Here is a 15,221-nt window from a genome sequence, read left to right as displayed (position 1 = left end):
ATCATCAGCTCAGTTATTTTGCAAATGAGGATGCTATGGTTCACAGAGGGTAAGGAACTTGGCTTAAGATATTCAGCTGGTAAATGGTCAGGCTGGGCGACAAAGCTTGGATCTACTGACCAGAGAGCAGAGAGACAGGAACAGGAAGAATAGAAACCTCAGCAGACTATCAAGTTCATCAGGTCTTTTTACTGAACAGTCTGACAAGGGAGCTAGGAGGCTGGGTGTTTAAGACTCACTAGTTTTAAGATTTTAACTATGCTGGACCTCAGTTTTCTATAAAATGACAGGATTGTACTATATAAGTAATTCTCAATTATCTTATATTTCATATCCACTAATCTTTCTAATCCAGAGATTCCCAAACTTTCCTGGTTCCTGGTGCCCCTGGGCCAAAAGAAATACCTGAACAATTCTCTTTATTAAGTAGTGTGGTCTAAACAACTTAGTAGTAGTTGGCGAGGTATCCAACAGTTGTGTGTGCCCCCTCAAAAACTTAAAATAACCCACAGTGCCTCTGTAAGTTTGCTTGTCACACTAGAGTGGTTCAGAACACAATTTAAGAATCACAGTTTTAATCAAAGAAACTCAGCTCTACTCTGATAGAAATAAAGTCTCTTTTTTAGAGAAAAAATGCTTATATCATAGTTATTTACACAAATTTTAAACACATGATCATTATAATGGCATTATTGAAGGTATATTTTAACGCCAAAGTTTTAAAACACAGATAATTCTGTTAATAAGCTGAAACATAGCAAAATGTTGCTGGGAATATGGTTTCCTGATATCATCATAAAGCACAAAATAAATTCTGGTAATATTATTAGAATTATTATAGCTCTGACTAACACAAAAAAATAAAAATCATTCTATTAGAAATTAAATGGTAGTAAAACTATTGACCTTGACTTTTACAGCTATCATTATAAACTTCAAAGATAAAAAATAAAACCATCACCAGGAAACATATAACGATTATTAAACCTTATTGTTGAGAAGCCTGTAGTTGCATTTTGCTGAATAGCATCTCAGTTCTTGGAATAAAGTTTTAAACAGCAACTGGAAGAACAGCTTTAAGTTAAAAATGTTTTATTTTTAGAGTTGTCATGGTGTAAAAGTTATTCTCACATAGCTAAGTTGCTGGAAAGAGTCCAAGTTTTGTGAAAGTTTTTCATTAAGTGTTTCATGTTGTCCCTGCTTTACACCCAAACAATTGCAAACTCTTCATAAGCTGTTGTAATACTGGTTTAGCTGATAAATTAAGAAAATCCCCCTTCTTTGAGATCCTAAGCCACAAAACATGTGTTACATTGCTAATAAGGGGGAGTGGACAGAGATGGGCCACCCAAGGATTCTCCTATTCCTGCATCATCTGCAAGGAGAAAACAGCAATTTAATTGTGATTCTTGCTTATCCAGGTCAACAGTTACCACCAATACAAGGAACCCAACTGCACAGAGATGGAGCCTAGAGCAGCAGGAGGTGGTACATAAAAACACAGGTACTAAAAAAAAAAAAAAAAACACACAGGTACTCCAGGAAACTGGGGGAGGGGCGGGACAATAATTAATAGCTGTCAGGTGTGGTTTTCAGGATGTAGGATGTGGCTGGTGGGCTAGAGGAAGAGAATTAGAAGAAATGATGCTCATCCAAGGTTATTTTGATTAACTAGCCAGAAGCCCACAGATGGATACTCACAGTAAAATGATCAAAGCAGAAACAGCACATTTGGCACGTAGATGTGGGGATTGAGGGAGAATTCATTTTAGCTTTAATTTTTAAATAGTTTTAATTAATTTTGATTTTACTTTAATTAATTTTTAAAAGCTTTATTTTTTTAATATTTTTTAAAAGCTAGGATTTTTTTTTTTAAGTAGTTATGTATTCAGTATTTTATTTATTTATTGTTGGCTGTGTTGGGTCTTCGTTTCTGTGCGAGGGCTTTCTCCAGTTGTGGCGAGCGGGGGCCACTCTTCATCGCGGTGCGCGGGCCTCTCACTATCGCGGCCTCTCCTGTTGCGGAGCACAGGCTCCAGACGCGCAGGCTCAGTAGTTGTGGCTCACGGGCCTAGTCGCTGCGCGGCACGTGGGATCCTCCCAGACCAAAAGCTTTAATTTTAGAAAAGCTTTTAGTTTCTTATTGTGGAGATACATATGTATATATATAACAAAATATACCATTTTAACCATTCTTAAGTGTAGAATTCAGTGGCATTAAGTACATTCACATTGTTGTATACTCATTACCATCATCCATCTCCAGAGTGTTTTCATCTTCCCAAACTGAAACTCTGCACCCATTAAACAACCCTCTGTTACCCTCTCCACTCCCACCCCGGCCCCTTGCAACCACCATTGTACCGTCTGCCTCTGTGAATTTGACTATTCTAAGTACCTCATGTAAGTGTAATTGTACAGTATTTGTCCTTTTGTGTCAGACTTCTTCATTTAGCATAATGTCGAGGTTCATCCATATTATAGACATGTCAGAATTTCCTTACTTTCTAAGGCTAAATAATATTCCACTGCATGCATATATCACATTTTATTTGTCCATTCATCTGTCACTGGACACTTGGGTGCTTCCACCCTTAGGTTATTGGGAATAACGCCGCTATGAACATGGATTTACAAATATCTGTTTAAGTCCCTGCTTTTAGTTCCTTTGGGTAAATATCCAGAAGTGGAATTGTTGGCTTATACGGTAATTCTATGTTTCTTTTTTCTTTGCCTTTTCTTTTTTCTTTTTATTTTTTCAGGAACTGCTGTACCGTTTTCCACAATAGCTGCACCATTTTACATCCCTAACAGCAATGCATGTGTTCTAATTTCACCACATCCTTGCCAACACTTGTTATTTTCTGGGTTTTGTTTGTTTTAATAATAGCTATCCCAGTGGGTATAAAGTGTTGTCTCATGATTTTGATTTGCATTTCCCTAAGCGCTACTGATGCTAAGCATCTTTTCATGTGCTTCTTGGCCAATTGCATATCTTCTTTGGAGAAATAGCTATTCAAGTTCTTTACCCATTTTTATTTTATCTTATTTATGTATGTATGTATGTATGTATGTTTGGCTGCGTTGGGTCTTCGTTGCTGCACACGGGCCTTCTCTAGTTGCGGAGAGCAGGGGCTGCTCTTCATTTTGGTGCGTGGGCTTCTCATTGTGGTGGCCTCTCCCGCTGCGGAGCATAGACTGTAGGCACGTGGGCTTCAGTAGTTGTGGCACGCAGGCTCAGTAGCTCTGGCTCACGGGCTTAGTTGCTCCGTGGCATGTGGGATCTTTCTGGACCAGGGCTCAAACCTGTGTCCCCTGCATTGGTAGTCGGATTCCCAACTACTGCACCACCAGGGAAGCCCCTTTACCCATTTTTAAATTGTTTTTGTTGTTGTTACAGTCATTGAGTTGTAGGAGTTCTTTAAGTATTCTGGATATTAATCTATCAGATATATGATTCACAAATAATTTCTCCCATTCCGTGGGTTCTGTTTTCACTCTGTTGATAGTGTCCTTTGATGCACAAAAGTTTTTGATTTCGATGAAATCCAATTTACCTATTTTTGTTTTGTTGCCTGTGCTTTTGGTGTCAGAAAATTTTGAGTTTTAAATTTAAAAACATCATGTCTCCTGCCTCATAGGTACCACTGGACCAGGTCTTTGTTTGCTAGGATTCTGTCAGGGGTAAATGCATTTTGAAGTAGAGAACATGGATAATTGCACACTTGGAATGGAAAACTAAGGTAATTATGAATGTTCCAGATGCAAACAGAGAGGGTTCACCAATCCATCCTGGACGTCTTTTGTCAGAATTGCCTAAATAGTGCAGGGGTGGAGTTTAGGACACAAGGCCTTTGGGGGCCAAGCAGACAAGGTGTGGAGATGAGATGGAGGTAAGATAGAATGAGATAAGAATATGAAGAAGTCCTTTGTTTAGAAGATTGGGAAGGGGGCAGCTTCACTTTGCTGAGGGATACAAGGTGTTAATCACACTCTGGTGGAAAACCCCTGCTTATTCTAACACAGAGAGAAGGGTTTGACCTCTTCCCGAAATTCAGTTGTATTAAGGTGTGAACCCTCAGTGATGTTGTAGGCTCATTTTAGACTATAGGGCAGTAGATTGCCATGACTCATTGCTCTCCTAAGAAATTCAAACTTACATTCAACTTGGTTTACCCTCTGCTGTCTAGAAGAAGTTGCTCTGGGTGTGAAAGTTCAAGGCAAAAGTTCATACCTTCCTACCAACTCAGGAGATTTGACAGAAGTCTTGCCCTCCGAGGGGCCCAGTCCAGAGCAAGGCCTAGTCCTTGGGCTGAATCAGCTGAATATCCTCCTGGATATATCCTTTCCCTTCCTCAAGACATTGACTCTGAATAGACACTCCAAGATAGATCTCCCCTCAGGGTCTGTCTGGTCCCTTCACTGCTTATCCTCCGGTCACTTCTGCTGAGACCAGACTACCCCATCCCTCTGCTGACTCTGGAGAATTGAAAGCTACTCCCATGGTACATAGACTTCTTGCTACTTCACAAACACACAGCCTCACCTGGGACAGGACGCGGCAGGAAAGTTAAGGGTGGTCATTGCTTGCCTCTTAGGGTCTCTAGACAGTTTGATCATTGCCTCCCAGGACTTTATTACCTTGCAGTCCCCTGGGCCAATCAGAAATATTTCCCCTGAGGACAGGGTAATCAGCCCGATGTGACCTACTTACTAGTTAAGTCTCCAACCTGATCAAAAGGGCCTCCTGCTCAGACACCTCCTGCTCATTAGTTAGAGCACAGACCTGTGTCCACTCGAGAAAGCCTGGAACCAGGAGAAAGGTGACTTCACGAGCAGAGGACGCCACACTCCGTGTGAGCAGCAGGTAGCAGTGATCCTGCCACATGGGCTGAAGTAGTGGCAATGGGGACACTTTGGGGAGGCGGGGAGGGCCTTGGTATGAAAAGCATTTATCAGGGTGTTTAAGTGGTATCAGGGAAAACTTGTAATGGGAAACTACTAAAATCAATCTATCATAGAGCATCTGTGACTATAATTTCTCTTGGAGGACTTGGTGCCAGCCTAGTGAAACATCCGGATTTCTGGTTGGAAGTTGCCACCAAATTTCCATAAATTATCCATGCACATCTTTTAGAAAGTGTTCAAAGCAAAATCTCTGACCTCCTGTCTTCTCCTGACCCCAATGCCCTGATACCACGTCTCTCCTGCCTGTGTCTCTCTGATAGTTTGCCCAGAAAAACTCAATTCATGTCCATTTCTATTTTAATCAGAGTCAAACCCTCTGGAGGGAAGGCAATAACTGAGCAGCTATTAGAAGCGGGGAATACTATGAGGTTAGCCTGTTGTTGTAATGAAAAGCACAACAAAAGATAAAAAGTAATAACATTACATGCAAGGGAGTTCACCAGAAACTTTTGCTGCTATTTACAGTATTTTTAGGAGGAAGAAAGAAATAAATATGGTGCTAGAAAACCTCAGATATTTAAGTGATTTTTGCCAAAGTCACACTGTCAAAAATTAAGCAGTTTGATATTAGATATTTTTTGGAAGAACGTGGAGAATGAACAAACCAGCAAAGAAAGAGATTGTTCATGGAAATTAAGTCTCCTGACTTCCAGATCAGATTCAGCTAGAAATACTCTTACTTTTATATATGCCTCATCTTCATGTCACAATCTTGATGCACCTGGAGTTTGCACACACTAATTGCTGTACCATGCCGTATGCAGGTGTATGATTCATTCATCTTCGAAAATCTTATTTACTTTTTCAAGTCAATTGGTTTCTCTGAAACATCGTGTTGCTGCCTAGTAGTCAACAGTTCAGCATCATTTTTTTTTTTTTTTTGCTTCAAGAAATAGCAGAGAAAATAACAGTAGCACTTTAAGGTGGGTTTTATTTCTCCATATGTAAATATATATATCGTTTGATCAAAAAAATGTATTCGTAGTCAGGTGAAGATTATAGCGATCTGTTTGAACATCTGTTTTATCTTGACTAGTTTTAAATTCAGGAGCAGTAATTTCATCGCAATTCAACTTGTTTCTGTTTTATTATATCATACTCGGCTAATCTTAAAGACCCCTAATAGCTTTCATTCTATTTAGACCAGACTATCACACATCTCTAGACTGAGTAGTATAATGCCCACTATTCAAATAAAAGCAAGTTATTGTAATATAATGACACCTCCAAATGCTAAAAGCAGACCCATGGATATTAAGTTGAGGTAGAGACACCAGCATTCCTACTTATTATTTTAGGGCAGAAATATCCCAGTTATGCTGATTGCAAAATAAAATGGAAACTGTATGGTGGAGAGGGACTTGGGAACCACACAGACTGGATTATAACTCCAGCCCTTACACATAGAAACTGCATGACTTTGGGTAGATTATGAACTCCCCCAGAATTTGAATTTCCTCACCTGCAAAATGGAGATTAACATCTACACATTATGATTGACGTGGCATAAAAGAAAACTAACACAAATGCCATGGGCAGTGCCTGGTCCTTAGGGCAGGTGGCATTCAACAGAGATTAGTCCCCTTCCCACCTTTGCTTGCACTACAAAATTGGAAATATACAGCTATAAAAAGTTGTCTTGGAAGAGACTGAAGTGGAAACTTGTGTTATGAAAAACAGGATTGCAAGGGTGTGAATTCTGAGGCATGAGGATTTGTGAGCATATACTTGGAGCTTTATGCCTGCAAGATACTTGTAGAGCTTTTATAGCTTTAAGAGAACAGTCTGGATGCCATCTTCTTCCTCTACCATAGAACTTCCTTTCCTTTTCTGAGATTTGTGGACAGTACCTTGTACAGCTCTAAAATAATGCAATTCTTTCCCTATTGTCTGGACTATTCTAAAAGGTTACAAAACAGTATTTCACCAGCAGAGGCTACTACAGTTTATATAAAGGTTACAATCTGAAACTTCCTCTAAGATTATGCAATGAATTTTGGGGGGGAAAGGGAGGAAATACTTTAAGTTTAAAATTTTATAAAATAAATAAAAAATTATGATTACTTGTTGCATATGTCTATCACACTATATTATATTTATATACATATTTGTTTCCTATTTTATTTATTTTAAAATATTATTTATTTATTTGGGTGCACTGGGTCTTAGTTGTGGCATGCGGGATCTTCGTTGCCTTGTGCAGAATCTTCATTGCGGCATCTTCGTCGCGGCACGTGGGATCTTTTAGTTGCGGCATTCAGGTTCTCAGTTGCAGTATGTGGGATCTAGTTCCCTGACCAGGGATCAAACCCGGACCCCCTACATTGGGAGCGTGGAGTCTTAGCCACGGGGCCACCAGGGAATTCCCCTGTTTCCTATTTTAGTGTGTAAGTTCCTTGAGGGCAGAGACTGTGTCATAAGTTTCCTGCACCCTTGGTGCCTTGCTAAGCACAGAGTACACAGTAGGTGCTCAATAAACACTTTTAAAAATGTACTAAGAATAAATCTTGGTAGACATAAAAATACATGAGTACAATCTATTGACATGGCCAGGCCCACAAAATTCAACTTCCAGCTGTCAAAATCTTCCCCATCTTTCAAGGCCCAGCCCAGAAGCAAAGGAATTTCTTCCCAGACTCTTCCCTAATCCTTCCACAACCCCGAGAGGTAATATACCTCACTTTTGCATTCTCATAGCGCTTCATACCTCTTCTTTTTGAACACCTGCCACTTTCTGCCTCGTGTTATAATCTGTTCAATGACTTAGGTATAAATTATTATTAACTCCTGACTATCCATTATTGCATCATCCTCAAATGTCTCAGAGTCCTCACCAAACGCATGTTGAATTCACCCCTTATTCAACAGCTAACCTCTGAAATCCTAAAGTTAAAAGACAAAGTTTTGGGCTTCCCTGGTGGCGCAGTGGTTGAGAGTCTGCCTGCCGATGCAGGGGACGTGGGTTCGTGCCCTGGTCCGGGAGGATCCCACATGCCGTGGAGTGGCTGGGCCTGTGGGCCGTGGCTGCTGGGCCTGCGCCTCCGGAGCCTGGGCTCCGCAACGGGAGAGGCCACAACAGTGAGAGGCCCGCGTACCATAAAAAGTAAAAATAAAAATAAAAAAAAGACACAGTTTTAAAGTAGCTTCAGAACCTTTTTGGAAATACATATATTCATAACAAGATGAATATAGGAAAATACGGAACTTCGTATAATAGAAGGATACTACCTGGACTTGCATCTGGGCTCCATCATTTATTTGCTGCTGGGTCATGGTCGAGTTACGTAGCCTCTCTGTGCCTCAGTTCCTTCATCTGTAAAATGGGGATGATAATAATACCTAACACTTATGGTTGGAGACGGTATATGTAGAGGTCTTTGAGGAGAGCTTGTCACATAGTGAGTGCTCAGTCATTGTCATCTACTATTTAATCATCACCATCATCGTCATCATCATCATCATCGACTCAGAGAAAGATTCCTACTTTATATTCAGCTTCTCGAAAGAATACCAGACATTGGTGATATGAAAGGAAATGACACTGATACGAATTTTTAAAATTCTATTGTGGTGGGCTTCCCTGGTGGCGCAGTGGTTGAGAGTCCGCCTGCCGATGCAGGGGACACGGGTTTGTGCCCCAGTCTGGGAAGATCCCACATGCCGCGGAGCGGCTGGGCCCGTGAGCCATGGCTGCTGAGCCTGCACGTCCAGAGCCTGTGCTCCACAGCGGGAGAGGCCACAACAGTGAGAGGCCCGTGTACCGCCAAAAAAAAAGTAGCCATCTTAACAGGCGTGAATTGATGTCTCGTTGTTTTGACTTGCATTTCCCTGATGATTAGTGTGTTAAACATCTTTTCCTATACCTGTTGGCCATGTGTCTGTCCTTTTTGGAGAAATGTCTATTCTGGTCTTTGCCCATTTTTGACCAGATTATTTGTTTTTTTGCTATTGCATTGTATGTGTTCCTTGTATATTTTGGAAATTAACCACTCTCTGATATATGGATTGCAGATATTTTCTCTATGTTGTAGGGTGCCTTCTCATTCAGTTTTTATTTTCTGTGCTTGGCAGAACCTTTTAATCTGACATAGTCCCATTTATTTATTTTTGCTTTTACAGTTTTTAAACTTTTACAGTTTCAGGTCTTACATTTAAGTCTTTTATCCACTTTGAGTTGATTTTTGAATATCGTGTAACACACGGGTCCAGTTTCTGATATGAATTTTTACATTGATAAATTGGTTCTTTATTTTGCCATTCAGTTTCTGCAGTCCCCACTTCAACCTCACAGTCCACCTTTTTTTTGTCTTCTAAAATTTCTTCTCTTCTTGTAAGGTTCATCTTTGCCTGGACAGGGCCCAGTTCCCTCTGCTTTGCTTCCCGCATTGCTTACTGACCCAGATCTGCACCGCTCCTGGTGCCCTCCTGCCCCGCCTGCGGCCAGCACTGAGTCAACAAGCAAAATCTCACATGTAATATTCTGAGATTCAACCCTCAGGTAATAATTCTCCTGCATTTAGTCATTCATATCCTTTGGTTCACAGAGACGTTGAATCTAGTGCCTTCAAATGGCTGACCTAAATAATATCCCTAGATTTTTGAAGGTAATATAAAGTTTATTTTAGTAACAACCGTGAGTCATTACAGAAGCTAATGAACTTGGGAGTTCTATATAAAATCATCCAAGCATATAAAGCCTATTTTCCAAGGTTCCTTTTTCTCAGTTCAAGGCCACAAAAATTGGAACGTGATAGAACTTGACTCCTACATTTGCCATATGTCTAAATAATTATGAGGTATAAATGAAGCCAGCAAAGTGTTAAATAAAACATGCTCTGTTCTCCTACCGTGACAAATATACTACAGTAATGACCTATAAAGGCCAAGGTTGAAGTTAGAATTCTCAGACTCCTTGGTGGTCTGTACAGGAATGTGGTAGCAGAGGGAAAGCTGGCCCCAACCCTGGGCCAATCGCCTTCCCCTTCACCCGAGCCCTGTTCTCACATGAGGGGCCTTGCATCCCCCGTGTGGACTTCCTAAGCCCCATTCAAGCTCCATCCACACATCCTCACCCCCTTCAGACAGCAGCACTTTGGGTACTGTTTGGCTAAGCAGCCTGCCTTTGAAGATAGAAGAAGCCATGCAGGCTCACAGCCATTTGAGGAGCGTCCTCAGTATGCAGTCTGTTCCAGAAGAGAGGGCACAAGCTCTGGGTGGGAAGGGGTGTGGTGGGGGGAAGGCCGGAGAGGCACGTTCTAAGGCACAAGGTCTAGGCAGGGGCCTTCTTGCCCAAATCAACTGCTCAACCAACAGTGGTACATCACGTGCTCTCAGCCCTTTCATTTCAGTCTCAGCCACAGTGAACCGTTCCGTGGAAGCACAGACTTTCCTCGTGCTGTCAGCATCTTACCTGAAGCTCAAGCTCGAGCCAGACTTTCTGCCCCAAGGTCATCTCCAACACACACAAATGCAGCCCAGAAATACCAGGAAGTTCACAGCCTAGGAGGAAACCTCAACTAGTCCAGGTCAGAAGCAGGTGGGCAAATCTCAAGCTTTCCATCTTTTTCAGGTGGACAATTCTGAACAGCTTTCCCTGGGCTTCTTTTGAGATCCCGGTGGAAACAAGCCCACCGCTCACAGCAGCAACCTCAGCAGCCCACCCTGGTCTCAGCTTTTCCTCCTTCCCTGTCTCACTCTCTTGCTTCCTGGAATCACCACCCAAATAAACCACCCACACCCCTCAGGCTCTGCTTTGGGGGTACTCAGAGGACTAAAGGGACAAATCCAGAAAACAGAAGGACCAGCCCCTTCCAAGAACAATTGCATCATCATGGACACAATCTCACTGGTGACCTTTATCAACGATCACGTAAGCACGTTTCCTAAGGGGAAAGTGTCCTCGACATTTATATTACAACCTAAACTCTTACTAAAGAGGTCTTTTGTTTGGTTTTATTTTTCTTGGAGGGGGCGGTCCCTTTGCTCTTTCCTCTACCTCAGTGTCTAAATTCCTCATGTGACGCCTCACTTTCCTGGTTAAAATTTCCCCGAATTGACTGTGGCCTGTTGGGAGACAGGATGGAGGGAGCTGCTTATAGAAAATGAACAAGAAGGGGGAGCAGGGCTTCCCTGGTGGTGCAGTGGTTGAGAGTCCACCTGCCGATGCAGGGGACGGGGGTTCGTGGCCCGGTCCGGGAGGATCCCACATGCTGCGGAGCGGCTGGGCCCGTGAGCCACGGCCGTTGAGCCTGCGCGTCTGGAGCCTGTGCTCCGCAACAGGAGAGGCCACAACAGTGAGAGGCCGCATACCGCAAAAAAAAAAAGATGCCAACGAACATGACAAAGTGCAAACAGCACTTTTTACAGCTGACCATCATGCTGAAGACTGTGGACTACAGATTTTCCTGAACAGTCCCATTTCAAATTTTTGACATGAGATTTGGAAACACATTCCTCTGGTCAGACCATTGTCCAGATTTAAGCTTCAGAAAATAGGGCCCCAGACCATCAATGGCCGTGGCCAGGTGAGGGGCTACTTGCTGTTGCCTGGGTACCTTGTGTGAATCCGGGGCCTCCTATGGGGCACATAGCACCCAGGTCCTGGGTGCCCGTGAGAAGGGGCTCTTTGACAAGGCCAATCAACACCTCTTGCACAGCCTGGCCCTGTTAGGTGTGCGCCACTGCAGAAAGCCCCTCTGGGCCGGGTTATTACCAGCCTCTAGAACCACCTTATTCTGCACCAGCTTTTACTAATGGCTCTGAGTGGAGACCCCTTTGCCCAGACTTTGGCCCCCGTGGGAGGGAGCCTGCTACCTGGGGCTGGGGTGCCTTAACTCTTTGACAGCTTTCTTCTGTTTAATTTTGAGTTGGAGCAGGCAGAGGATTAAAAGAGAAAAGCAAATTAAAAAAAAAAAGAAAAAGAAAACAGGGTCAGCATGCAATAGGAGGCCTAGTTAGGGTCATGGGGCTCTTCTTCCTCACGGCCTGATTCTGCCCGGAGGCCTTCAGCCACTCCTGACCTGAAGGTGAACCCGATCACCTCCTATTTCCCTCCACATTTCAAAACCAGAAATGGGGTGGGTGGCAGAGAGATCAACCTGGGAAACCAGTCGTCTTAGAACTGGAAGCAACCTTAGACTAATCCCTCACTTAAAACATGAGATTATGTCATCGGATTATATAGTCTAAGGTAATGTATTGGAGTTTTCTATAGATTTGGAAAGAAGAATCCTAAAACCTGAAATGGTTGCACATTGCTATTTAATAACGTTTTCTACAAGCAAGGGGCTATTTTGTACAGACTGGTATGGAGGGATCCTGCGAGGTGTAACCGGAGGGAATTGATTTCATTACCTGTGCTGCCCCCTAGTGGTGGAAGTAAAAAGGCACACCCAGGACAGGACACAGGCATTAGGGCCTCCAGGAAACAGACATTTACAGACATGAGAATAGACAATTACCCATCATTAGAAACAATGCTACAATAACTTAGGTTTTGTCCTCCTTTCAGAAATTAGAATAGCATCCATATGACTATGAATAAACACCTTTTATGTACAAGCACTGGAAAATCACATTTTAACCTTCAACACAAGACCATGGAAAGATGTTTTAAATATTCCAAGTATTATTGAGCAAACATTTATTGAAATGAGCCATGAGCCTGGCACTGTTCTAGGCTCTTGGGATAAAAAGGTGAATAATACAGAGCCTTTGACTAAAAGAGCTCACAGTTCTTGCCCCGGAATGAACAAGCAACAAATCATTACACAGTGTGATGTGCACAATAATAGACAGTATAATGATATTTTTCATATTTTCCATCTAAACAACAGCAATTCAACAAAATGTAAATGGAGGAGTACAGGGATACTCTCTTCCCTCTCCTAATATCTGAAACGAACCTTCCATATCTGCCGCTCCAGGCTCCTCTTTTAAGATGCAAACACCCAAGAAGGCTGGTGTTCTTGTCAAAGCCTGAAGTCAGCCTGAGGTCACAAGATGCAACTTTCAACAGATAATTTTCCCCATCTTCCATAAACTTTTAAATGTAGTCTTTGAAGACTTTGAAGACAAAACAAAACAAAAAACAACCACCAAAAAAAAAACCCCACTTGCCTACTAGTCACATTTTTAAAAACACCTATTAACTTTACCACTTTATTATTTTTCCATTATCAGTGTAGAAGCAACAAATTGTCTTTTTACAATAATATTATTAACAGCATCAAACAGAGATATCAGAGAAGAAAAACGAACTTGCCAGATATAGGATTTCTAGAACAAAACAATGGAAAGGGAAAACTTTTAAAACAGGCCAAATGACAAATTAAATAGAAAATAGTTGGAAGTGTGGTAATGAAGCAAACAGAAAAAATATAGCAAGCAGTATTGGGAAAAGAAAATAGTGTCCAGAGCTTTGGGTGTCTTTGTCATCAAAATGGAAGATGGAAAAGAGGCAATATGCATTGATCCAACTGTGTTAACAAATTTCAGTAAAAAGCAAATTGAGGGACTTCCCTGGTGGCGCAATTGTTAAGAAACCGCCAGCCAATTCAGGGGACACGGGTTCGAGCCCTGGTCTGGGAGGATCCCACATGCCCAGGAACAAATAAGCCTGTGCACCACAACTACTGAGCCTGCATCTAGAGCCCACATGCCTAGAGCCCAAGCTCTGCAACAGGAGAAGCCACCGCAATGAGAAGCCCATGTACCTCAATGAAGAGTAGCCCCACTCTCCGCAACTAGAGAAAGCCTGCGTGCAGCAACGAAGATCCAATGCAGCCATAAATAAATAATTTTTTTTAAGTAAAAAAAAAAAAAAGTAAATTGAAATATATTCATCTTCAGTAGGTAAACAAAAGGACTAATGCTTTAGATTTGGGCAAATTTGGTTAAAAAGACGGAAGCAATTTTGAACCATTTAAAAAGAAAGAATCAGGCCAAAATTTAGGATTAATTTAATTGGGATTTAATTAGTAATTTAGGGGGAAATGTTACCTAAACAAGTAATAACCAAGGAATGACAGACACATTCTAAAATATCAAAAGCTAACAATGTCTTCATGTCGGTGCCTCTGAGAAAGGACTAAAAATGATAGTTTCCACTTTTTTTTTTTTTTTTTTTTTTTTGTGGTACGCGGGCCTCTCAGTGTTGTGGCCTCTCCCGTTGTGGAGCACAGGCTCCGGACTCACAGGCTAAGCCACCCCGGCTCATGGGCCCAGTCGCTCCGCGGCATGTGGGATCCTCCCGCACCGGGGCATGAACCCGTGTCCTCTGCATCGGCAGGCGGACTCTCAACCACTGCGCCACCAGGGAAGCCCAATAGTTTTCACTTTTAAAGAAGGTTGAATGAAGTTGGATCACAGAATCTACCTCCCTCAATACCTAATGATATAAATCACCCCAAAAGAAACAGCATAATTTCCTTGGAGTAACCAACATGGAAAAGGGTATAATGCCAGGCTATAAACTTCAGAAGGAGATGTTGGTTAATGATAGAGAAAAAATTTTTTGACAAGGCTCTGCCAGGTATCAAACCTACTCTCATCAACAAAATGAGTCCAGAGCCATTGGACAGCACAGGTGCAGAGTCTAGGACCACAAAACCATAAGGACTTCCAAGAATGTTCACTATTGTCTCAAAATGGAAAAAAAAAAAAAAAAGAAATGAAAATTAATAAAAATCTCATTGCTGTATTATTAAAATCCCTTCAAATATTTTTATAGGAAAATTATATGTAATGTGAAATATGTGATCCTTTTAACATGTTTGATATAGTAAAGAACAAGGGTGTCTCCAAAATCGAAGACCTGCCATAATTTCTAAGAGGCCCTGCTACTATTTTCTGTATTGAGAAGAAGGGAACTGAGGGAATAGCTTTATCTTGTCTTGGAGTGAAAAAAATTGTTCTAAAGGTCAGCATTGACTTCACTTTTGCTTCAGTTATTTTTTTCGGTTAAATTCAAACAAAATATGACAAGTCAAAAAAAATTTTTTAATCTTGCTGGATAGGCTCAACAGGAGAGTGGAAGTGACAGAAAATTAGAAACTTAAGAACAGTGACTAGAAATTACTCAATCTGAAAAACAGAGAGAAAATATATTGGGGGAAAAAAAAATGAACAGAGCCTCAGGGACCTGTGGAACAATAACAAAAGTTATACTACTTGTGTCATTGGAGTCCCAGAAGGAGAGAGAAGGAACGGGGAACTGAAAAAAACATTTGAAGAAATAATGACTGAAAGATGTA

At 41.7% G+C, this 15,221-nt stretch overlaps 1 long non-coding RNA gene across 1 annotated transcript in view; it reads left to right on the top strand.

The window, feature by feature from the left end:
• Positions 1-15,221, top strand: part of LOC308608298 — a 45,953-nt gene that overhangs the window by 8,890 nt on the left and 21,842 nt on the right. The window contains exon 3 of the long non-coding RNA XR_014014136.1: positions 1,422-1,504. This is a non-coding gene — a long non-coding RNA (uncharacterized lncRNA). The remainder of the gene's footprint in view (positions 1-1,421; positions 1,505-15,221) is intronic.

The sequence above is a fragment of the Mesoplodon bidens genome (genome assembly GCF_964165515.1).
Source record: "Mesoplodon bidens genome assembly, chromosome: 20".
Taxonomy (NCBI): domain Eukaryota; kingdom Metazoa; phylum Chordata; class Mammalia; order Artiodactyla; family Ziphiidae; genus Mesoplodon; species Mesoplodon bidens.
The sequence above is the reverse complement of the archived record's forward strand: the minus strand, read 5'-3'. Positions and strand labels throughout refer to the sequence as shown.